The 23,906-nt window shown below is 38.8% G+C and overlaps 1 long non-coding RNA gene across 1 annotated transcript in view; it reads left to right on the forward strand.

Moving 5' to 3' along the window:
* Positions 1 to 7,261: 7,261 nt before the first annotated feature.
* Positions 7,262 to 23,906, forward strand: part of CLLU1-AS1 (CLLU1 antisense RNA 1) — a 175,163-nt gene continuing 158,518 nt past the window's right edge. The window contains exon 1 of the long non-coding RNA XR_013521954.1: positions 7,262 to 7,413. This is a non-coding gene — a long non-coding RNA (CLLU1 antisense RNA 1). The remainder of the gene's footprint in view (positions 7,414 to 23,906) is intronic.

The following is a 23,906-nucleotide window of genomic DNA, read 5'->3' on the forward strand; positions in this document are numbered from 1 at the left end:
AATCTTTGCAATAACCTGGGAAATTTCATGCACATTGTAGGATTTTTCCAGCTATCACAAGAGTCCTTCTGTTTAATGTTGCCACCGTACCCCATGGATGCCACCACAGAGCTCCAAACAGTGTACAACTATGAATCATGTGGTGTCTATGGTGAATGGAGACTAATATTGAGGACATTAAGAAGGCATTTCTTCTGATGAGAGAGATCTAAAGGAAGAATGTGAGGCGTAGAAGGAACTCTCATTGATTACATGCCAGTTATGTGTCAGGGATAGCGCTAATTTCACATACCTTATTTAATTTAATGAATTTAATGATAGCCACCTTGAGAAGAAGTTAATGTGCACTCATTTTGCATATAAGAATATTAAAGAAAATTAAAGCTTGTTAGGGTAAAGTGATTCACCCAGTATCATATAGTATATAAGTTATCTTTTACCACAATAGTGCTTCATAATAAATAACCACAAAACCTGGTGGCTTAAAACAATAAGCATTCAGCTCACAAATCTGCAGATTAGTGATTTAGGCTGAGCTCTGCTGGGCAGTTCTTCTAGCCTGAGCTGGGCTCACTTCTATGCCTAGAAGTCAGCTGACTGTCAGCAGATTGAGATTGTTTAGGTTGAGATGATCAGGTGGTCACATCTATGTTCCAGTTGCCTCTCATCATCCAGTAGGCTAGCTCTGGAATATTTTTAGGGCAGTGGCTGAGGACAGAGACACAAATGGAAACTCACAATTTTTAAACTCTTTGCTTGTGACATATTTGATACCATCCCTTTGGTCAGAGAAAGTAACATGGCTGGGATGGGAGCCAGAACCTGGATACAGGAAGGAGTGAGTAACTGGAGAATTAATGCAATCATTGTACCACACTTGGCAAGGAGACATCAGCTGAGATTTCAACCCAAAGGCCCATCAGGCTGTTGGTTGTGTAGCATGCTGCTTTGCAAAAGGAAGCTCTGTGTTGTCAGAATTGGGCCTAGAAAATGTCATCACTTGTTTCAGAGAAGGTGCATTTATTTAATCCTCCACCTTTTTGTATCTTTCCAGTTTACCTTTTGGTCCAAGATGAATTTGATATACCTTAATTATTTTAATTTTTTGTTTTGAAGAGAGAGCTGGTAAGAAGGGAACTCCAAGGCTATTTTTATAGACAGGAAACCTACTCTGTGATCACTGCATTCTATAAATGTCCATAAAGAACATTATATTGTATTCAGTTTTGTCTTTTTATAGTCATTTTGATATTTCCAAGAGGAAATTAATAAAATGAAATGCCTGTGGCTAATCAGCATTTTAAAGAACTTTCTTAGAGTGGCAGCTCAAGCCCAAGAAGATTGCAAGTTTAACTTAAAAGGTCAGCCGTATTTGTCAACCAACAGAGATAGTGTAGCTGAGGAGTGCTGTGATTGTTCTCACTGCCCCAGGATGCCTTGATTTAGGAATGCATTCTTCTTCTTCTTCTTCTTTTTTTTTTTTTTTAAAGAAAAGTTGTGATCAACTCTTTCTGTCCCAGCAGGAGAAAGAATAAAACTTGACCTCCTTTTGTTCCAACAATAGCCTGCAACTGCCTCATTCCATTGACTCAATGTGTATCATCCGTCAGTCGTCAACCCTCCTTCCAGGACAGAGCTGCGTTCTCCTTGTGCTATCACTTTGCTACATGGTGCTGTTTCTCATCTGCCCTCGGAATTTAAAAGGAAAAAAAAAGACCATGAAAATTGTGTAAGTTGGATGCTATTCATTCACTTATTTATAAATAAATGGAAACTGACAGGCACCTCTTCAGAAAATGTTTACCCTATGGACAAGTGTTGATGACATGGGCTGAAAGTCACAGTCTGGTGCCACCAGGACCAGCTGCTCCTTCAGTAGTTACCATTGTGCAGCCTTGCTTTCATTTTGGCTTGGCACACACATTTCCAGCCTGCCTAACATTGAGTCTCCAGGATACTTTATCTCCAGCACTGACTGCCAGAGACAATAGATGGGTCTTTTTAACCAGCCCTGAAAGCGTGGGCTTTGTGTGCTCTTGATCTCTGGTGCTACGGCTGCTAACATAATGAGTTTCGCCTGATGCCAAGGGATGCATCTGCTGTTGGCCCAGTAACTTTGCTTCATGGAAATGGCATTCGATATTTTGTTCTTCCTGCTGCCGGGCTGACATTTACTAAACTGGACAAATGTTTTTATTTTCAGTGGAGAAGAAACACTGCTCATTGCTTAGCTAGGGGAGCAGTGAACTAAGCTGTTTAATTTATGGTAGATCTCAGACTGGTTCAAATCACAGATCCTGGGTGATTCCTCCTCAACTACTCCAAGTTGTACCATTTGGGAGCTGTTGGAGAATTAGCAGTTGAATTCCTTGAGAAAGTCCTGCTCCCCTGAATGAATTCCAGATAATGCAAGACTGTTACATAGTTAGAACAAAGGAGCTAAGTCCTTTTCCGTCTAATCACCAACTAATCCACCAGCAAGCATATCTTTAGGATCTACTTGAATGCAGGGTACTGTGTGGAGTTCCAAAAACACAAAGGGGTAGCTCCCCTAGCTAAGCAAATTGATTAAGGAAAATTACACACACACACACACACACACCCCACACAAAGGTGAGGTTTTGCTTAATGCATTCACAGGTAAGGGGAGGATTTAAGAAAGGGAGAGATCATCGTGAGCTGAAGTGCCTGGAGAAGACTTCCTTGGGGAAAATAAAATGTAAACCTAATGTGAAAGACTAACTGGTACATGAGGGTTGAATGAACCCAGATGGATTAAAAAACACAGTCATAAACAGAGCTATTCTTAGATGTACAACGGTTGTTTTAGAAACTAAAACACCCTATGTCTTAAAAAATCACATTTAGAATTCACCATGCCATTTGTGTTTATTTGCTGTCTTCTCCAGAGACCTCAGTAAGCTGAAGGGAAAGGGGGAGGGGCTGACATGTTGTAGCCACCTCCTGTTTGCCATGCATTGTGCTATCTGCTTTACAGACGTGATCTCATTTAGTTCTTATGTAGTCCTGTGAGCCATGCATTGTTGCTCCTATTTGTAAATGAGGAACTTGAGGCTCAGAGAGTTTAAATCTGTGGCCAGATCTCACAGTTGTGCAATGACTGAGCCCTCTGTGTTACTTACATATTCTCTGTAACTCACTTGATTTTTAAAGTACTTGAGAGTAGAAAATTCAGTATCAATGTTGTTTCCCAAAAACAAATATTTTAAATGCTGCTTGTTAGGAAAGAACATTGTCAATTATTCCAAAAAATGGATTAAAATGACAAAAAGAAAAATAACAATAAAGAGAAATAAAATGAGATAATTGATGTGTATCCTTTTGGGATGCATCTGTAATACGATTTGTCACATGGCACAGGAAGAACAATGTCTGTGTGCATGTGTGGTACTGGGGGTTATGATCTTTTTAATTTTGTGCACTCTGCACAGTTTAGGTACTTACTAACAGAGTCAGTGTCTGATTCATTAGGATTCAGTTACAAAATGATGAAGAACATTGAGATTCCGCTCAGGCTCTCAAGGTGACAGATGTTCTATTGCTAAAATATTGCTTTGAGGAAACCAAAATAGACCCACTGCACCTAAAATAATGTGCCAAAAATAGAAGGAAGAAAATAGAGAATGGAGACTCACAGCAAGAGAGAATATTATATTTGAGTGATGGTTTTCAAATTTTCCCCTGTGGGTCATACTCTTGCCTGACCCGTCTATTCTTCCATGGTCCTCATCTTGCAGGGTCCAGGTGTCTCAATGCTCATGGCCAACCAGCCTCTGCCGTCCTGCATGAAGGGAGTCATGGAGATTCCTGCATACCATTGCCCAGGGCAGTGGCCTGGAGAGGCAGCAGGTTAGGGAATGTGATGCTGGCACTCACATATGCAATTTTTTGCATACTGTAACTTTTCTTTGTGTCCTTTACCTATTCTTAGACATTTTCCAGAAGAATAAACAATCTTTTATAGTAAAGTTCCATTCTCTCTAGCTGGAAACATCACTTTGACCTATATGACCTGCTTTTGGATTTTGGGTTTATACATGGACCAGTTAAAATGAACACCCCCGGGACCTGCCACCAGGGCTAGAAGGCTTTCCCTGATCCACCTGACAAGGTTAAGACAACTGATCATATATTCAAAATACTGCCTGCTTGGTTTATAGAGGATGGATTACAATTTTATTTATGGATTTTTTCCTGAAATCATTAAATTAAACAATTGATAAAAATAATGGCAATTACATAATTAATAGAAATTAAGCAATCTCTAACTCTTTAATTTAATTGTAAGATTCTTGAGGGAAATGTTAACGGCTTTTTCCCCCCTACAACTTTATCCTCAGTGTCTTTAAACACAGCACTGACCTTGTAGCAAACCTCAATAAATATTTGCTGAATGATTTCATTTGTGTGTGTGCATGTGTGTGTGTGTGCGCGTGTGTGCGTATGTGTGGTGTGTACACAGGGAAAGTCATTGCAGGAAGTGGGACAAATAAACAGAACGAACAAATGAACGGAATCATAGGTGTGATTTATTTAATCTGAAATTCATCTAAGCAATGTACAAAAGAATGATCTCTTTTAGATAATGTGCCTTTCAGCTATAATTTCATATATGCCTTGCTCTTAACCTCAGGGGAGATTTCAGAGGCTATAACTACAGGGCAGAGAATGTATGGCAGGCTGGGGGAGCCATCTGGGAACAGGCACGTCCTATGGGTCCCTGTAAAGCCTACTTTTCCTGAGCACGGCCAAGACAAAGGCCCATTGGTGGCTTGGGAATGGAAACATTGAAGATACGATGGGGAAGCATTGTGTCTAAATGACTTGGGACCCTGGACTGCCAGTAAGGTCCTCTACTCTAAGCCAGTCTGGACTAATGTAATAGTTCCTTATATATTTTGGATATTAACCCTTTATCATATATAAAGTTTGCAAATTTTTCTCAATATGTATATTTTGATTATAATGTTTCCATTTTCCTAATGGCAGTAAAGTTATCATTAAGTTGAAGACAAGTTACAGAATCAAAGTGTCTTAAAATTGAGGAAATACAGGTACTATTTTTCAAGTTTCTTCAGAAAACAATGTTTTATATAGAATCAAGTCTTAATCTGGGATCAAAAAAAGAAATGTTTAAAGTTGTTACAGAGAAGTATTATAAATGTTTTAAGGTACATATAAAAGGAAACCGTCTTGAGGAAGCTTTCCAGAAACTAGTAGGTTATGAGACTGGGCAGCTTTGTGTGTCTCCTATTTAGTCTCTAGTGCAATAATTTTTTAAGAAACATGAGATTCCTTAAGCTGTATGATGGCTGCAAACAAAAAAAAAAAAAAAAAAAAAAAAAAAAAAAGGAAAAAAAAACCCCATGGGGAATGTACTTTACTAGTACAGGAGCCTGTGGACTGAGATTCATTTTATGAATCTTTAAAATCTCTTCAAAGAATTTAAAGTGCTTGGCAGCTAGTTTCTAAGAAACTTACAAAACTTTGGTGCAATATTAGGCCAAGGGTGCAGAACAGTAGAAATGCAGGGGCCATTTCTATTTCTCTGTTTTATGGTACACTTATGTAACTACTCAAAGGCCAGCACATCAGTGACAATGCTGGGAACAAACTCTAAATTTCCTAACGCCAAATTTACTTGTCTGCTTACTGAATGCAATCATCATTTCATCTAGTATATTTAGATTTTTCTTTCCTTCCATTCTGTTTGCTTGGACAAATTTTCAATTTTTGATTAATAATGAAAAATTTGGATTTGTTAACTATTGGGTGAACTGCAAACAGGATTGGCAGTGTTTATCTCATGAGTTAGGTTAAAACCTAAGCATCAATCATATTAATATCAACTTTTATTAAAATCCTATTTTATAAATAAAATTGTATACTAATTATAATGTATTCTCAGATATAATTTTTAGGCCAATATTTTCAAAGTGTCTATGTTAACCAATGTTATAAACACAGAAGAAAATTAGTTAGCAATTAGCAGAATTTAAACCATGAGTGTTTCCTTTGAAATATTTGAAAATAACATCATGCATCATTTCTGCTACTAAAGGTTACAGTTACACAGTGTTGGTCAAAAGAAGAGTCAGTCATCCTCATATGGAAGCTGGGAACATAGAAATGCTTATAGTCTTTCTGGAAGGTAATGTGGCAATGTGCATATTGTTGCAAATGTAAAAACTATTTGATCTAGTGATACCATTTTTAGGAAACTATCCTAGGCATGTCATCATGAATGTACTTTAAGCTTAGCTAAAGTTAAATGTTCATTGCAGCATTGTTTACAATAGCAAAACAATGAGAAGAAGCTTATATGTGCCCATCCATGTGAGGGGTAGAGAGAAGTCTTCCCTTGGCCACTGGGAGCCACATCTGTACTCCAGGTCTCAGCCAATGCCTAGCTGAGCTGGGAGTACCAAAGGCCAAGTACCTTATCTCCAGCTGGGGCTAACTCCAGGGTAATTTACAGAGCTTCCTTGCCTGAACTGTTTTTTTTTCCCTCCCATAACCTGCTTTCCCCATTTCTCTTCTCCCAAGAGGACTCTCCCAGTAATTCATTTGAACAAAAAATCCCCATCTCAGGCTCTGCTCCTGGGAAGCTTGATGACCCAAAACACCTCTTATTTTACAAATGAAGAAATTAGAGCTCAAAATGACTGAGTTGTTTGTGCAAATCACATAGCCGAGGAAAAACAAAAAGTTCAGTTCTACCTGACTCTTTCCTGTTATTACCCAGTAGTTCTCCCAATGCTAATTTTAATCCAGTTTGCCCCTTCCAAAGGCACGTGGAATTCTAACTGTCAAGATGGGCAGGTAGCTGGGTTCAAGTCCAGAGGGCAGAGTGGGAAGGGATGACCCAACAAAGGAGGAGCCCAGGGTGAATGGGAGCAGTCCTTTTTTTTTTTTTTTTTTTGAGACGGAGTCTTACTCTTTCACCAGGCTGGAGTGCAGTGGCGTGATCTTGGCTGACTGCAACCTCCGCCTCCCGGGCACAAGTGATTCTCCTACCTCAGCCTCCTGAGTAGCTGGGATTACAGGCATGCACTAGCATGCCGGGCTAATTTTTGTATTTTTAGTAGTGACTGGGTTTCACCATGTTGCCCAGGATGGTCTCCACCTCTTGACCTTGTGATCCACCCGCCTCGGCCTCCCTAAGTGCTGGGATTACTGGCGTGAGCCACCACGCCCATAGCAGTCTTTATAAAGCAGGGCTTCTCCACTGGGGATCTTCATCCCATGACCATAGAACAGTTTTAACCTTTAATGAGCAGTGCCGGTGATGTTAAAAAGTCCTGCAACACAGAGGACAGTTCAGCTCAGCAAAGAACTGTTCTGCACCAACGCCCCTGTTGAGAAACACTGCAGAGTGCCCAGGGTCAGAAGGTAAGTGAGCCAAATGCAGTAAGCAAGTCCAAAGGGCAAGGGGATGGAAAAGATGAAGCCAAAAAACAGGGGAGCCAGGCAGCTCTGGGGCTCTGGCCAGTCAACCAGGCTGGCGGAAGGGGATCGAGTGCGGCTGGTGTGCCCACTGCGTGCTGTTCTCAGCATCCAGTCCGTGCTGCAGAACGAGCCTGAGTCTGGCCACTTTAAAAGTTTAGGACAACACGAGGAATCGAAGTGGATGTCATGGGACCCAGAGGAAAAGATACTCAGTGGCATTAGATTCATTGTTCATTTTTTAAAATCCTAATTCCATTACACAGATATTGAGCACTGTCATTTTTAGCTGTTGTAGTAAGCACTAAGAAAACCAAACATCACACAGTTTGGACTCCAGTCAACGCTCAGAAGTGGGTGTAGTTATGATTGGCTGTGTTATAATTCTGGCTGCCCAGCATTTGAACCCTGTCCCATGGAGAAACTTTTTACCTTGTAAGTCTTGCTGGGCAGGAGGCCATCTCCTGGTAGAAGCTGCTAGTGTTAGAGATCCACATTTCCACTTTCCCTTGCATGGAGGCTTGGACACATGTCCTGGATTTTTAACTGGAAGGTAGTTAGTACAGAGCAGAGGGAGAAAAGTCTGTTTTCCAGCAGGAGCACAGCTGGCTCCTGAGGACCGTCAAGGCAGCTGAGGAGGTGGTGGTGGTATTGGTGGTGCCAGGGCAGCATCTGTTCTGCAGGGGTGACACCACTCGGTGCTATTTGGGGCCTTGTTTCTGGCCACACAGATCTGGAGGCTGGATCTTGAGGCTTCCTGGAGACTCTGGGAATCACCCAACACTTTGAATAAATTCCTCTCTGATAAATCAGTCACAAATAGTCCCTTTATGGGCATATATGAGTATTTTCTACGTTCCAGTTTCTGGGAAAATGAAGATAAATTTGACTATAATTTTGTGTTCCCATGGTCAGGAAGACCAACAGGTACCTGGGTCAGACTCAGGGCGTGCTGCCACGTGGGTAAAACTGAGAACGGTGGATGCTCTGAATTGGGAGCAATGAATGATTATCTGTATTGTGCTCAATTTGAGGGGGAAGCTAGGGCTGGGGAAGCTGGTGTGATGTACTCTGGGATCATGTAGACATTGAAAAAGAAAAAGGAAAGTGATGAAGGGTGGGACTCATGGACATTTTGTTACAAAGTGGTCCAGATTTGCATTGCAGGATGAACCTGGTACCAACCTGATCTTAGCATATAAATGCTGGCAACAGCCACTACGTGGTAGGCTAATGACTGTAATTGGCAGCTCTCCCTGCCAGACTTCCCGAGTAGCACTATGGGTGAGGTCAGACTTCTCACCGCTTTTCAGTGGAAGGAGAGGACAAGGTGCTGTACAGAATGCATAAATTTCTGGTCCAGCTAATCCATGATCTTAAATGTCTCAAACATGGTCTTATTTCTTCCATTATAAGTTTGAAATCTTATGATTTACAGCACACAACCCAGCCTGCTGTGGTTTGTACTATTTTGTGTGGACTAAACAGAATTTTATTTGGGGGAAGGGGCGGTGGGCAATGAGTTCAGTGCTCAAATCCTGCTTTGTTTTGCAGCTGCCATTCACTGAGCACCTCTTCCGTGTGCCAGGCTCCCTTCCACACGCTCTTCCATCTTCGAAACAACCCTCCCAGCAGGTGTTATGAGCTTAGTTTTACACACAAGGCCTAATGATTTGGTCAAGACCCACAGAGCTGAGGTGACAAAAAAACTTGAGCCCAGATGAGCCTGGCTCCAGTGTCGTGACTCACACCTAGTGCCTCCTTCCCAGACATCCTAAGTCAGAGAGTCACATGGTTTACCTCAGGGATAGTCCACCCATTGTTCTGTCTTAGTTTGTAACTCTCTCCTGGTAGGCTGTGGGGCCTAAGATAAATATCCCATGTTAATAGGGGATTGATTTAGATCATTTACACAATCAGGAAAGATATCGGTAATAAATAAATCTTTCTAACTTAAAAAAAAATTATATGATTAAAACACTGGATTGTAAGACCTCTTCCAGGCCTGATTTCTTGAATACAGAATGGAATACAGATATTCATGTCTAGTTAGCTAGATTGGTAAGAGAATGTTGTTATTAGTTGGGAGAATGCTGTTCTGAGGTCAAAAGCATGGAAATGGGACTATCATTTCAGATCTGTCAAACTCCCACCACTGAGCCCAGGGAGGTGTGGGCCAGTCAGTGTGAGTAGACTATTAGTATTAAAGATAATGATAATAAGCATTTATTGAACAATGACTATGTGTTAGTACTATAAAAGTATTTAGGTATGTTCTCTGCATAAATCTGAGGTCCACTGATTTTTAGATAAGGAGACAAATTCTGGTAGAGTCAGCAACTTACTCAGTATCATAGACAGTAAGTAGGCTAGCTAAGATTCAGACCCAGACCTTCCTACCTTCAATGCCCAAATCTAAGAGTTCATGTGATATTAACCACAGATGAATAGTTCAGCTATGTCCATGAAGAGCTTAAGTTATTAACCATTCATTTAGCAATTATTTACCAATACCTTGGTAAATTATTTTATTTATTATAGGCAATGTGCTCACGAACAACAGAGACATGGCCTCTGATCTCATGGTAAAGAAGAAAAGAAATAATTATACAAATAAACATAAAATTATAAACTATTGCTATGTGCTATGATGAAAAGATACAGAAAAGTGGGAGATCATATCACAAGGGTGCCTAACCCAATCTAGGAGATCAGAAAAGACTTCCTGGAGGCAGTGGCAATTGAGTCAATATCAGAGGGATGAGTGTAGTTAACTAGGAGAAAGGCAGGGGGAATGGGAGAAGAAAATTACTGGAAGAACGATGGGCATGCCTTTCCTGAGGCAGAAGGAAAGTACTTTGAGTCTGTGGTAGTTGCACACTGCTGGCCCATGAGATAAGTTTGGTGTGTAACGAGATTTTTCTGTTTTGGCTCACAGACTCTTTTGTAAAGATTTGAGCCCCACAGAGTAAATATTACATAAATATTTTGATTTCAAGCTCCTCTTGAATCATGAAATGATGTGGTGACCCTGGGGCCTTAGGGCTTCATGGCTGCAGTGACAAGTGCTAAATATCTGGCCAGTCTTTTTTTTTTTTTGAGACAGAGTGTCGCTCTGTTATCCAGGCTGAAGTGCAGTGGTGCAGTCTCAGCTCACTGCCACCTCTGCCTCCCAGGTTCAAGCAAGTCTCCTGCCTCAGCCTTCTGAGTAGCTGGAATTACAGGTGCATGCCACCATGCCTGGCTAATTTTTTGTGTTTTTAGTAGAGATGGGGTTTCACTGCGTTAGCCAGGATGGTCTCGATCTCCTGACCTCAAGTGATATGCTCACCTCAGCCTCCCAAAGTGCTGGGATTACAGGCGTGTACCACTGCACGCGGCTGTGTCTGTCCAGTTTAAGTGGGGCACACACTCCCCATTTCATCAATCTTCCTCCTACTCCTAATTGTCTCCCTAACATCAAAGCAAGGCCTCAGTTATCGTTTATCATCATATTTGCACTGTTGCTTTTCTTATAATGGAGAATTATTTCTTGATATTGTTGTCCTCACCAAAAATTAAAGATAGATCAAGAGGATCATATGCTTTTCCCAGACTCAATGCGTGCCATTCATGTGCTTTATTGCTTGGTGCCTGTGCGAATTTAAATTTCCCCCACTCTTACTTTGGAGGAAACTGAATAAAGGCCCGTAAGGTGTCTCGCTATGTAACTGTCTAAAAATCTGATGACTTTTTTCTCTACTACCAGTGCTTAGTGAGAATGGGATGTGATCTCTACCCCCTTGATAGGTAGGGAGAGCTGAATAGCTAATTGATTTTTAGTAAAAGATATTAATGACTAATTACTAATCCTAGCTGTACTCTTCTAAAATGTAAGACTGTACCTGTTTTTAATTGCTCCTCAATTTATTAAGCATTTATACTATATTAAGCAAAACAGATCTCCAGATCCCCTGCCCTGGAGAACATGTTACTGATTTTTTTCTTTTTCGGGTAAATTAATCTTGCCATCTCCAAACCCTTGTTTCTTGCATATTAGCGAGACATTAAAAATTAATTTTGAATGTTGCCTAAACACTTGTAAACATGTCACGTAGTGCAGGTATCTCTGCTATCATGAAGAGCCCTGGTTGGTGACCTAAGAAACAGTTTGCTATTAGTTTTGCACAGTTAATATGTTACCCAAAGATAGAGTATAAGTCATGCCACTTTTCAGAGCACTAGAGAAACTCACTGGGGGAACTCATGAATCATTTTGTAAAACAAAGAACTTGAAGGTAATATCCAGAGTCACTCAATATATTCTTTTTGCAAGAACAAAGTATTCTATTAGTAATTAAAGTGCATTTGCATTATTATATATGTGCTATGATGCCTCAAATGTCAGTTTCCTTATATGTAACCAAAATTACTGCTGAATTTCTTTTTCTTTTTTTCTGAGACAGAGTCTCACTCTGTCGCTAGACATGATCTCAGCTCACTGCAACCTCTGCCTCCCGGGTTCAAGTGATTCTCCTGCCTCAGCCTCCCGAGTAGCTGGGACTACAGGCACATACCACCATGCCCAGCTAATTTTTGTATTTTTAGTAGAGATGAGGTTTCACCATGTCGGCCAGGATGGTCTCAATCTCTTGACCTCGTGATCTACCAGCCTTGGCCTCCCGAAGTGCTTGGACTACAGATGTGAGCCACTGTGCCTGGCCCTGGATTTCTGTTTATGTTTCTTATGCATCCTGCTCTACAATTTTCCTCTTGCTTTCTTTTCTTCTCTTTGCCATGTGTTAGTGTGACTAAGCCCTGCTACGCATCAAATCTTCAGCTTAAACTCAACCAGTAGAGGGTACTGTTTGAGCACTTTAAATGGACTTCTCATCTTTGTCTTTCTTTTCCAAAGAGAACAATATCAGAAAAATAGGCTGGGATGATATTCAGGAGGCAAGATGCTGGCAAGAGAATAGGCATCAATGATCAGGTTTCGGTATCATTTTACAGAAAAATCCCTTTGTTCTCTGCTGCACGAAAGGACATTCCTCGCAAAATGCACATACAGTTTCTGGTGATAACTGTATGTGTTTAAGGGTAGACGACGGGGGTGCTGGTGGTAGAGCAGAATCTGCTTCTAAATTTACTACGTACTTGTATCCATTTTAGGTTTGGGGTTCTGAATCAAGATATCAGCCCCACGTGTTTTCAACTTGCTGGTAAATGATCATGAATAATTCCTGCAGTAGCAAATGACATAATAAAATAATCAGGCATTCCCTGCCCTTTGTAGATCAATGAGCACAGATGTCTCCAAATGGAGGGGGATACTGGAGAACACTTTACATTTTGTTGGGTTTGAACATTTGAGAATTAACAGCTGTTTATCAAAATAAAGTGAGCATCTCCCTATTCTGAAACCATGTTCAGCATTAAATATATTGTAGAAGAATGCTTTTTGTCACTAAGTTTTACATACATTTGATCAATTGTGTCTAACAGTGAATTACATGTCTTAGTAACATTTGTATACTTGAATTTTTATACCAACCATTTAAAAATTTTAACAAATGAGAAAATTCCATTTGATAACAACAGTAACAAAAGATAAAATCACTGGAGCTGAAGAGTAGTTGTTCCTTGTCCTACTCTTCTTATCCTCAATGTCTCTTCACACATGTAACTTTCAATTTTTATAGCATTTTTTATTAGTTACCTCTATCTCTGAATAATATGCTTACATTGATAACGCTTGAGTTATTAGTTTTGTGTATGATATTTGTTTTCCTGCACTGACAGATGAGAATGTAAGTTAAGTTACTCAATATCTCCTGTTAGTCATATTTCTATTTTAGATCTTTATTGGTTATCTAAAGAAAATATTTGCTCCTTTACCAATAAGCAATTTATTGTGAGTCCTCATCTTTTCAGTTCTTTTCTCCCACTTCCATCTCCCAATAAAAAGGCATTCTTCCTTTATCTTGAGCATCTCGTATGGCTGATGTGAAAGTTAATGCCAGCTTGATCCTCATTCTTTGGCAGATGACCTGCTTTTCCTTTCTGCGTTTTTCCTGAAGCCATGATCCTATGTGGAAGTCTTTTTACAGCCACTGGTGAGCTCTTCTGATCTGAAATCTTGTCTTGCAGCTATCCAGACTCTCTTGTATCATTCAAATTGACAATTGGCTTCCGTCTGTTTTTGCTGTTCCTCCATAATGTTGAGATTGTTAAGACTTGCCTTCTGCTCTCTAACTGTAATTCCACCGTCTTTATCTGTAACTTTGTAAATCAATAAATAGTGTTTACATGGGGACATAATGCAGTATTGTCTATCACAGTCTCAGGTAGTGTGCTGCTATCTTTCCTGTCTTGTACAGCTTTTAATTTTTCTGAAGTTAACTGGCTTTTTAGAAGTACTATTTGCCTTTATTATGTGCTCAACTTTTTTGTCCATTCAGCCAGAGATTTGGTTAAAATTTTTCCAGAAAGTTCCTTCTTCCAAAGCTCCTTCTGGAAGAGTGCTTCGTCCTGTTACTCTTGTCTGTACTTGTTGTCTAGGCCTCCTATACAACTGTCTCTGCTTTGTTAGGTTGCTTTCCTCATTTGTGGAACTCCAGCCTTTTGTTGAAAGACATACTCAACACAAATCCTAAGAAACTGTATGTGAGATGCAACTTTTCTGATTCTTTAATGTGTGAAAATCAGTATACGCAAATGTGATCTATGTTCACACTTGTATAGTAATTTAATTAAGTATAGAGAATATAGTTTAAAAATATGTTTTCCTCAAAAGCATGATTCCTTTTTCCTGAGCATTTAGTTTGCTAACATGAAATTTAATGCCAGCTTAATTCTCATTCTTTGGCAGATGATATGATCTGTTTTTCATTTCTACTTTTTTCTTTCAGCCATGATCATAGGTGGAAGTCATTTTATAGCCACTGGTGGGCTCTTCCAGTCTGAAATCTTAAGCCTTTCAACTGAATAGAAGCTCTTGCGTAATTCAAATTAGCAATTTGCTTCCCTCCAGTTTTGTTACTTGTTTTTCATAATTCCTGTTTGTGTGTTAGTCTTCCTGGCTTGATCTTTTATTTTAACAGCAAAATAGTAACCAATATTATCTATTTTTTAAATACTTTAAGTTCCAAGGTACATGTGCAAGATGTGCAGGTTTTTTACGTAAGTGTACACGTGCCATGGTGGTTTGCTGCACCCACAACTGGTCCTCTACATTAGGTATTTCTCCTAATGCTTTCTCTCCCCCAGCCCCCAACCCCCTGACAGGCCCCAGTGTATGATGTTCCTCTCCCTGTGTCCATGTGTTCTCATTGTTTAGCTCCCGCTTATGAGTGAGAACATGAGGTGTTTGCTTTTCTGTTCTGTTGTTAATTTGCTGAGAGTAATAGTTTCCAGCTTCATCCATGTCCCTGCAAAGGACATGAACTCATCCTTTTTTATGGCTGCATAGTATTCCACGGTATATATGTGCCACATTTTCTTTATCCAGTCTATAAGTGATGGGCTTTGGGTTGGTTCCAAGTCTTTGCTATTATGAACAGTGCTGCCATAAACATACATGTGCATATGTCTTTATAATAGAATGATTTATAATCCTTTGAGTATATACCCAATAATGGGATTGTTGGGTCAAACGGTATTTCTGATTTTAGATCCTTGAGGAATTGCTAAATTGTCTTCCACAATGGTTGAACTAATTTACATTCCCACAAGTGGTATAAAAGCATTCCTATTTCTCCACATTCTCTCTAGTATCTGTTGTCTCCTGACTTTTTAATGATCACCTTTCTAACTGGGATGAGATGGTATCTCGTGGTTTTGCTTTGCATTTCTCTAATGACCAGTGACAATGAGCTTTTCTATATGTTTCTTGGCCACATAAATGTCTTCTTTGAGAAGTGTGTTCATATCCTTCACCCACTTTTTGATGGGATTTTTTTTTTCTTGTAAATTTAAGTTCTTTGTAGATTTTAGATAATAGCCCTTTGTCAGATGGATAGATTGCAAAAATTTTCTTCCATTCTGTAGGTTACCTGTTCACTCTGATGATAGTTTCTTTAGCTGTGCAGAAGCTCTTTAGTTTAATCAGATCCCATTTGTCAATTTTGGCTTTTGTTGTCATTGCTTTTCATTCAGGACATAGGCACAGGCAAAGACTTTATGAGTGGTTTGATCTTTTTTTCTATTTTTATTTCATCTTCCGGGAGACTCTTCTGAATTTTATATTTTTAAAATGTATTTCTCTTTTTTGTGATGGTGATCAAACCTTTTTAATCTTAGTTTGTTCTTTTTTCATGGTATCCAGTTCTTGTCTACTGAAAGCAATGTATTCTTGAATCTTTTTAAGGATGTCAGAATTTCTGCAAAAATGTCTCTTTTTTTGTAATGTGGCTTTCTATTTTGGAATCACCTTTTTCTGTTTATCTTGATTACAGTGTCTCATATCGTAATTTTTTCTAAGTGTATGGGAATCTTTGGTTTTCTGTTCACATTTTAGGGCAAAGCAAATGCCATTACTGGGTTGTAACTTACATTGTGGTGAAATCAGCTGTTTCATAAATAGACTTGATGGATTTCTTCTGCATTTTAGCCTTATGTCTCACTCCCACTCCTATGGTATTCCAGTTTTCAGATTTCTGAGCATCTAATGGCTCTTCTAGGCAACCTATCTCCATTGCTGTCACTAACCCTCCACCCTATTTATTTTGCTCTAAGCTAACCCCATTGGATGCTTTTCATCTGTTAGCCTGTCTCCACTTTTCATCTTCCAAAAATTTGTTGAAATCTTTTATCGGTTTGTGACCATTTCTTATTCTTATTTTACCTTATGAGTTTGTACCTATTTGAATTCCTTTACTAACATTATAAGAGACATTTGGATGGAAGAGAATAGATACATGTGCATAATCTGCCATCTTTATCAGCAGTCCATGTTAATTTTTAAATACACATCTGTCTGACCTGAAATTTGTAGACACACATTTATTATTTATTTATAGTCTACCTCATTTGTAAACACATGTTTTTAGTGCATTTGTGTAAGGTGCCTTTAGGCATGTACCATTTCTCTGACAATTTTCTCAATATTTTAAGGTATAAACAGGTCAAACATTTAAAAAATGTTTTTCAGGTTGTAACTTACTTCAATTATTATGCTTTTTCTAAAAACAACTCTGTAAATAGGCATCCCCACTATCTCATTTTACAAATGAGAAATGGAGATTCTGAGAGAGTTAAATGATAAGCTTAAGATAATAAAACTGGTGAATGTTGACCTGATTAGATCCAAATTTAGGTTCAGCAGTACATGTGCAAGTTTGTTATATAGACAAATTGGATACATCATGAGAGTTTTGTATATAGATTATGGCATCACCCAGGTAATAGGCATAGTACCTGAATAGGTAGTTTTCAATCCTCATCCTCCTCCCACCTTCCACCCTCAAGTACCCCCAGTGTCTACTGTTCTCTTCTTTGTGTCCATGTGTACTCAATATTTAGCTCGCACTTATAAAGGACAATATATGGGATTTAGTTTTCTGTTTCTGTGTTAGTTTACTTAGGATAATGGCCTCCATCCATGTTGCTACAAAGGACATGTTCTTTTTTAAGGCCGTGTAGTATTCCATGGTGTGTATGTACCACATTCTCTTTATCCAGTCTACCATTAATGAGCACTTATGTTGATTCCATGTCTTTGCTATTGTGAATAGTGCTACAATAAACATTTGTGCATGTGTCTTTATGGTAGAATGATTTATATTCCTTTGGGTGTGTACCCAATAGTGGGACTGCTGGGTTGCATGGTAGTTCTAAGTTCTTTGAGAAATCACCAAACTGCTTTCTATAGTGGCTGAACTAGTTTACATTCCCATCAGCATTGTATACATGTTCCCTTTGCTCTGCAGCCTCACCAGCATCTGTTATTTTTTGACTTTTTAATAATAGCCATTCTGACTGGTATGAGACAGTATCTCATAGTGGTTTTAATTTGTATTTATCTAATAATCAGTGATGTTGAATATTCTTTCACAGGCTTGTTGGCCACATGTATATCTTCTTTTGAAAAGTGTCTGTTTACCTTCTTTGCCCACTTTTTAATGAGATTGTTTGTTTTATGCTTGTAAATTTGTTTATCTCTCATGCTACACTATGTCTCTGAGATAACACTTGATAAAACCAAATAAATACAACAGCATAAATAAATCAGGTAATCTGTATACAGAATAAATTTCCACAGGGCATCAAGTACACTGCTTTAGTTTTCAGCTTGATTGTACTTTTTGATAATATTTAAAACTGATCCTGAATATTTGATATGGATATGACAGTCCTAACTTCTCTCATCAAACTCTATGGCTAACTTATGCTGATCAAATAAATCATGTTGCATAAAAGAAAAGCCATTGTTTCCAAAGTAATGGAGGAAGGGCCAAGGTGCAATCAGACAATTTTAATTGTCTTCGACTATTATGTATCTTACTATATTTTAGGTCAGATAATTTGGCTCATAACATTCAAACTGTATTAATTATGGGATTTTACAACAAGATTATGTAGTGTGTGTTTGCCAATTGGGAAAGAAAGATAATTATGCTTGAATGTAGGTCACATTTAAGAAACTCTCTTAGGCCTATGGGAACCATGTTTCCTTAAAAATCAAGAGTTAATGATATTAAAGAGAATGGTGCCACCTCTCATCCTGTGACCCAGTTCTTTTGGTCAGAGATGGTTTTTACTTTTTTTGATGGCTGTGCTTAGGAGTAGAAACTTGCATAATTTCCCCTAGGGCCGTTTGGATCAGTTGTAGTAGCTACTGAATTGGATCATGTTGGTTATAAGAAACTGGTGGATGAAGCATCACTAATGTGAATATTTACAGGGACATTTCTAGGGCTGATGTCATAAGCAGATAGTTCTCTTAACTGGCCTCTAAGTTGGATACAAATATTGATTTTTATCTGAGAAGGTTTTAGTCTACTATGCAGTTGTTTTATTCTTTGTCCATGAAAAATCGTTGATATTTTAAAACTGTCAGTGTTCTGTTTTGTTTTCCTGACCTTTTTTTTTCCTTTGGTTTAAGCATTACCAAATGGCAAGTTTAAAGAATTTAGATTAAAACAAGAGTGAACTAGGAGTTCATATAAGGATCAGATATAATTTTGTAGCCTCTGAGAACTCTGTTGTAACTACTTAACCATTTAAATTGAGCTCTTAAAAAAATACTCTGCTCACAAATTTCCCAATGTCTGTTCCACTCTGCTCAATTCCACTGATCTTCGCCAGTAAAAAAGGTTGCAATAGAATAACAGACTGTTTAAAATTCATTGTATCATACAAAAAAAATAAGGTTTTCTAATGCTGGGGCTGGATGTCCTAGAATTGGGGATAATTTTATAAGATTTGTAGTGAAATAGATCACAGCTCTCAATATTCAGAGCAAAGCTTTGATTTTGCCACTGCAATTTAAGTGGTTCAACTTGTGTTGGGGTTGAGGCAAATTGCTTTTTAAAAGACTGAGGGAAGGAGATATCAAAATTTTAATTTATGATTTTAATTGGGCTGTGATTTTTTTGTCTGAAATGTGTGTGTTTGCAGTTATTATTTTCATCTTTGCCTTGTCTTATTACTAATGAAATATTATCATTAACTATTGAGCTGATGAAACATTCTGAAGGTGAAATTGATAGCTTATATTTTTCTTTGTCTCTTTTCCAGCTTTAAAGAATTAAGATATTTGAATAAGCTGCTTTAAATGAACCAATATTATAAGACATACTGTCCTTTAAGATGCTTGGGCATTTTGCAGTGCAGACGCCAATCCTTGGAAGGACATACAACACACTAGGGATATCTGGGGCCACAGAAAAATCTAGCTCCTGAGGTAACTGATTGGGTTCCCCTTTTCCCAGCAAATAATTGGCCTGCAGGACTAATGCTTAAGTAGCTATGTAGTTTAATATGTATTTCCCTATCCCTGTTCTTCCCCCGACTTTTGTCAAACTAGCTTTCTCCGACTAGTTTGATTATAAGGCTCTTAAAGGGAAGGAAGCCTTGAATCTTTCTCTCCATTGGCATTGCCCTGAAATTCACATGCTGGTTACCAAAGACAGCAAAGGCTCACAGCAAGCTGTAGATGGCCTGGATGAATCTCTTTGCTGGGTCTCACAAATTTATTGTATATATAATATCTATATAATTATACACAGGTCCATTTAGCTGTTAATTTCCACTTCAGAAGTCTCTTGTGATGATGTCTGAGTAGTGTATGAGTTCCTCTGGGCTTTGAGGTTTATATGAATAAGAACTCTAAGATCAGCATTTACTGACAGGTAAGCTGCAGGACAGTAATCCAGCTGCTGCTTGTCTTTTGGGTGTAGTATATTTAGCTAATCCTGTTCACTATAATTCTAACTAGGTGGCTCTTGCTGGAACTTTGGGGGAAAGATGTAATCTTCAGGCCAAGGGCGCTTGGAGAAAGTACTCCAGCTATTCTTGAAATGACTCAGATCTCAAAGCAGGAAGTTTATTTATTTTTTAAAACGAGATTTATAAGTTTCCCAGACTGATGTCTACTCAAAGGTTACGGTTGGACCCCAACCAAGATAGTAGAAACACTGCTTTCATCAAGCCAGACATTGCTCAAGTTTACAGTGCAGGATAAAGAAGAAGTAATAAATGTCATGTTTTAAAGACATGTCTAATTGCTAGGAGATCACTCAGGTAGCAACACAATAGATCTGCCCCAGTGGTCTAGGCAAAGGAATTCTCAAATGTTAGAGAAGAGTAATGCTTAGAACAGGGAAAGGATTGTGTTTGGCTCAGTCTCCTTTAAGTCTTTTTAAATACCTAGATGACTGTCAGGCTGTGTACATGACAGGATAAATGCAAGTGCTTCTGAGACTTGAAAACTCTGTAAATAAGGAGTTTGGGGTAGATCTAAGAGAGTTTGAGGTGGCAAAAATGATGGGAGTTGGATAAAGAGTATCACAGAATGAAAGTCTAATTCTGGTGAAAGTAAGTTAAGAATCCTACTTTTCCCTGTTTGAATGACATTCACTGGTTTTAAATGATAATTGTGGAACCTCTTAGAGAAAAATCTCAGACTCCTGAGCAAGGTGTCTGTTTTAATAACCAACACAGCCATTATTTCTTAGAGGAGATGCATAATTTTTGGATGATTCTTAATTTTTAGAACACTGCATTTGGTAATCCTATTATAAAATTTTGGACATATATTGCACCCCATAAAATAGCTACAACAGTTTATATTTTTTAAATGGCCACAGCCATGATGTGCTGCAGCACTTGGATTTGGTCCATAATGCTTCATAATCCAACAGCAATCTCTAGAGCCCAGAGCCCTGGGACTGTTTCCAACAAAACAGTAGGTCATCACTGAAAGAGAAAGAAGTGGTTACCTACATTGCCACAAATGGAAATGAAAGCAGAGACATGCTTATCAGGGTAAATAAATTCAGTCTTGTTATTAGAAAAGAGGTGGCAAGTGGGTGGAGGAAAATAGGCACAGCAATGACATTTACTGAGCACCCACTCATTGTCTCACACATTATTATATGCCTTAATTCATTACTTCATTTAGTCCTCACAAAATCCTAAAGGTTTTGTTACTGTCAGCGTTACAGATAAGGAAACTGAAGAGAGAATGTATTGGGCCATTCTTGCATTGCTATAAATAAATACCGGAGACTGTGTAATTTATAAAGAAAAGAGATTTAACTGGCTCATGGCTCTACAGACTTTATAGGAAGCATGATGCTGGCATCTGCTTGGCTTCTGGGGAGGCCACAGGAAGCTTACAGTGATGGTGGAAGGCAAAGGGGAACAGGTAAGTCACATGGCCAGAGTAGGAGCAAGAGAGAGAGAGTCGGGGTGGGAGGCACCACACACCTTTAAATGACCGGATATTCTGTGAACTTACAGTGCAAGCTCACTTTAACACCAAGGAGATGGCCCAAGCCATTCATGGGGGACCAGCCTCCATGATCCAAACACCTCCCACCAGGCCCCACCTCCAGCATTGGGGATTATAATTCAACATGAGATTTGGGCAGGAACAAATTTCCAAATTATACCAGAGAGTTTAAGAAAATTGACCAAGGTCACACAGCAAGCAGGTGGTGAATATATTTTGTTAGCTCAGGTAACTGACTCTAGAATTTATGCTCTTTTTTTGTCTGTCACAGTTGAGGTTTACTCTCATGACTTGTTATTAGTGACTACTGTAGATCTATAACTATTTAGGTCATCTCTACTGTACAGTGGTCATGGGTGATTGAACCACTAATTAGTCATGTGTCTTTCGGTTTATTCACTCATTAAACAATGACTTGTTGAGCCCCAATTATGTGACAGCTACTGAGTTAGGTAATCGCACTGCAGCAGGGAATAAGAGAGATTCAATTGCTGTCTTTATGAGCTTATACTTACTACTTACATGGAAACAGTAAGCAAGTAAAAAGGTGAACACATCGAAGTCTGTGAAGGGATTACTTCAGCGAGTGGAACCTTAATGCAATCCAGTACTCCAGATTGCTGCAGGAATGAGATGTACTGGCAAACTGAATACTTTGGAGACTTATGTAGACTTTGTCAAGAAGTAGAGCTAGACTTACTTCATGGCAAATCTCCATGTGACAATGGCCATATTGTTTCACCTGCAGATTAGTTTCCATAAAACAGTGCCCCTCATTCTTCTGTATATATGCCACTCAAACTGTTACTCCTTTAATTTTTTTCTAGTCTTTTCTTTGCTAGGTTTCACTGGTACTAAAAGGGAAGTAGTAGACCATTCAGTAGGGTTAAGCCATCTGTATTTTGGAGTGAGGGTGCTTTTAAAAAAATGGGACTGGGTTTTTTTTTCTTTTAAAGGTCATGTAGTACTGATGTAGAATGCTCTCAAAGATGTATATTGATAAAGTGAAAAAATAAAATTTGAATATAATTGCTATAATAACATTTATTTTAAAAAAATCTATCAAACTTGGGCAAAGATAATGTGGTACTTATACACCATAGAATACTATGCAGCCATAAAAATGAGATCATGTCCTTTTCAGGAACATGGGTGGAGCTAGAGACCATTATCCTTAGCAAAGTAACTAGGGACAGAAAACCAAATGCCACATGCTCTCACTTATAAGTGGGAGCTAAATGATGAGAACATATGGGCACATAGAGCGGAACAACACACACTGAGGCCTTTCAGAGAACAGAGGATGGGAGGAGGGAGAGGGTCAGGAAAAATAACTAACGGGTACAAGGCTGAATACTTGGGTAATGAAATAATCTTTACAAAAAACCTCCATGACACAAGTTTACCTATATAATAAACTTGCCCATGTACCCCTAAACTTAAGTTAAAAAAAACTATCAAACAACACCGTATATTTTTAAAGTTACATAGACACACAGAAAATGGTCTAGGAGTAGGCATACCAGATCCTGGGGAGGAACCTGGAATTGCAGCTGGTGGCCAAATGGAATTTTATCTAATTTATACTGTTAATGCATTTTACAGGGAGAATGTATTCATATATTATTTTTATAATAAAAAATAATGTGAGAAGAAGTAAGTTGACTGGAGACCAGCTAGGAGTCTGTTGTAGCATTCCAGAAGAGAGATGGTCCTGGCCTGAAATAAGAATGGAGGCAGGATAGCCTAGTGATTGGGAACAAAAGGCTCTGATTCCAGACTGCTTAGGCTTGAATTTCTGCCTTTACCCTCACTGTCTGTGTGCCAATTGGAAACATTACTTAACCTCTTTGTGTCATGGCCATTTCATCAATAAATGGCTATGAACAGAATATCACCTACCTAATAGGATTATTGTGATAACTAAATGATTTAGGACATGAGAAATGCTTGGTAATAAGGCCTCTGTAAGTATTAGCTACAATTACCTATTTTAGGAGGGACAAGCAGCATTGGCTGGGGGAAATGGGAAGAGTGATGAATAACGGAAGATGCTGGTACAGTAGACTCCAAATTGGTGCTGAATATCTTGTGGGGCCTTGTAAGTCATCATACTTTCGACCATCTCTATGCTCTGAGGTCATGGGGTATAGAACATTATGATGACTCTACTAATTCTATGGCAGATACTAGATGTTGCTTTTCTAGTCGTGAATTACCATCTGGAATGAGATGGTCACATCCCTTAGCCTTTCCCTGTAGTTTTATAATGAGTAAGTTGATAACCATGCCCCTTATCTTTAGGGCTTAGATTTCTTTTGCAATTAATAAGGTGACTGTACACATTTCAGCAGACAAAAAATGCCTGCGTCCTCTTTGCTCTCCTCAACTCTATTGCATTGTCAGTCACTAAGTCTGCTTGTCTGAATAATATGGAAAACAAGAGGAGTCAAAGGAAAAACCTATTACCTCTCGGGGTCTGTTTGTGTGAAAACACAAAGAT

The sequence above is a fragment of the Callithrix jacchus genome, chromosome 9 (assembly GCF_049354715.1).
Source record: "Callithrix jacchus isolate 240 chromosome 9, calJac240_pri, whole genome shotgun sequence".
Taxonomy (NCBI): Eukaryota; Metazoa; Chordata; class Mammalia; order Primates; family Cebidae; genus Callithrix; species Callithrix jacchus.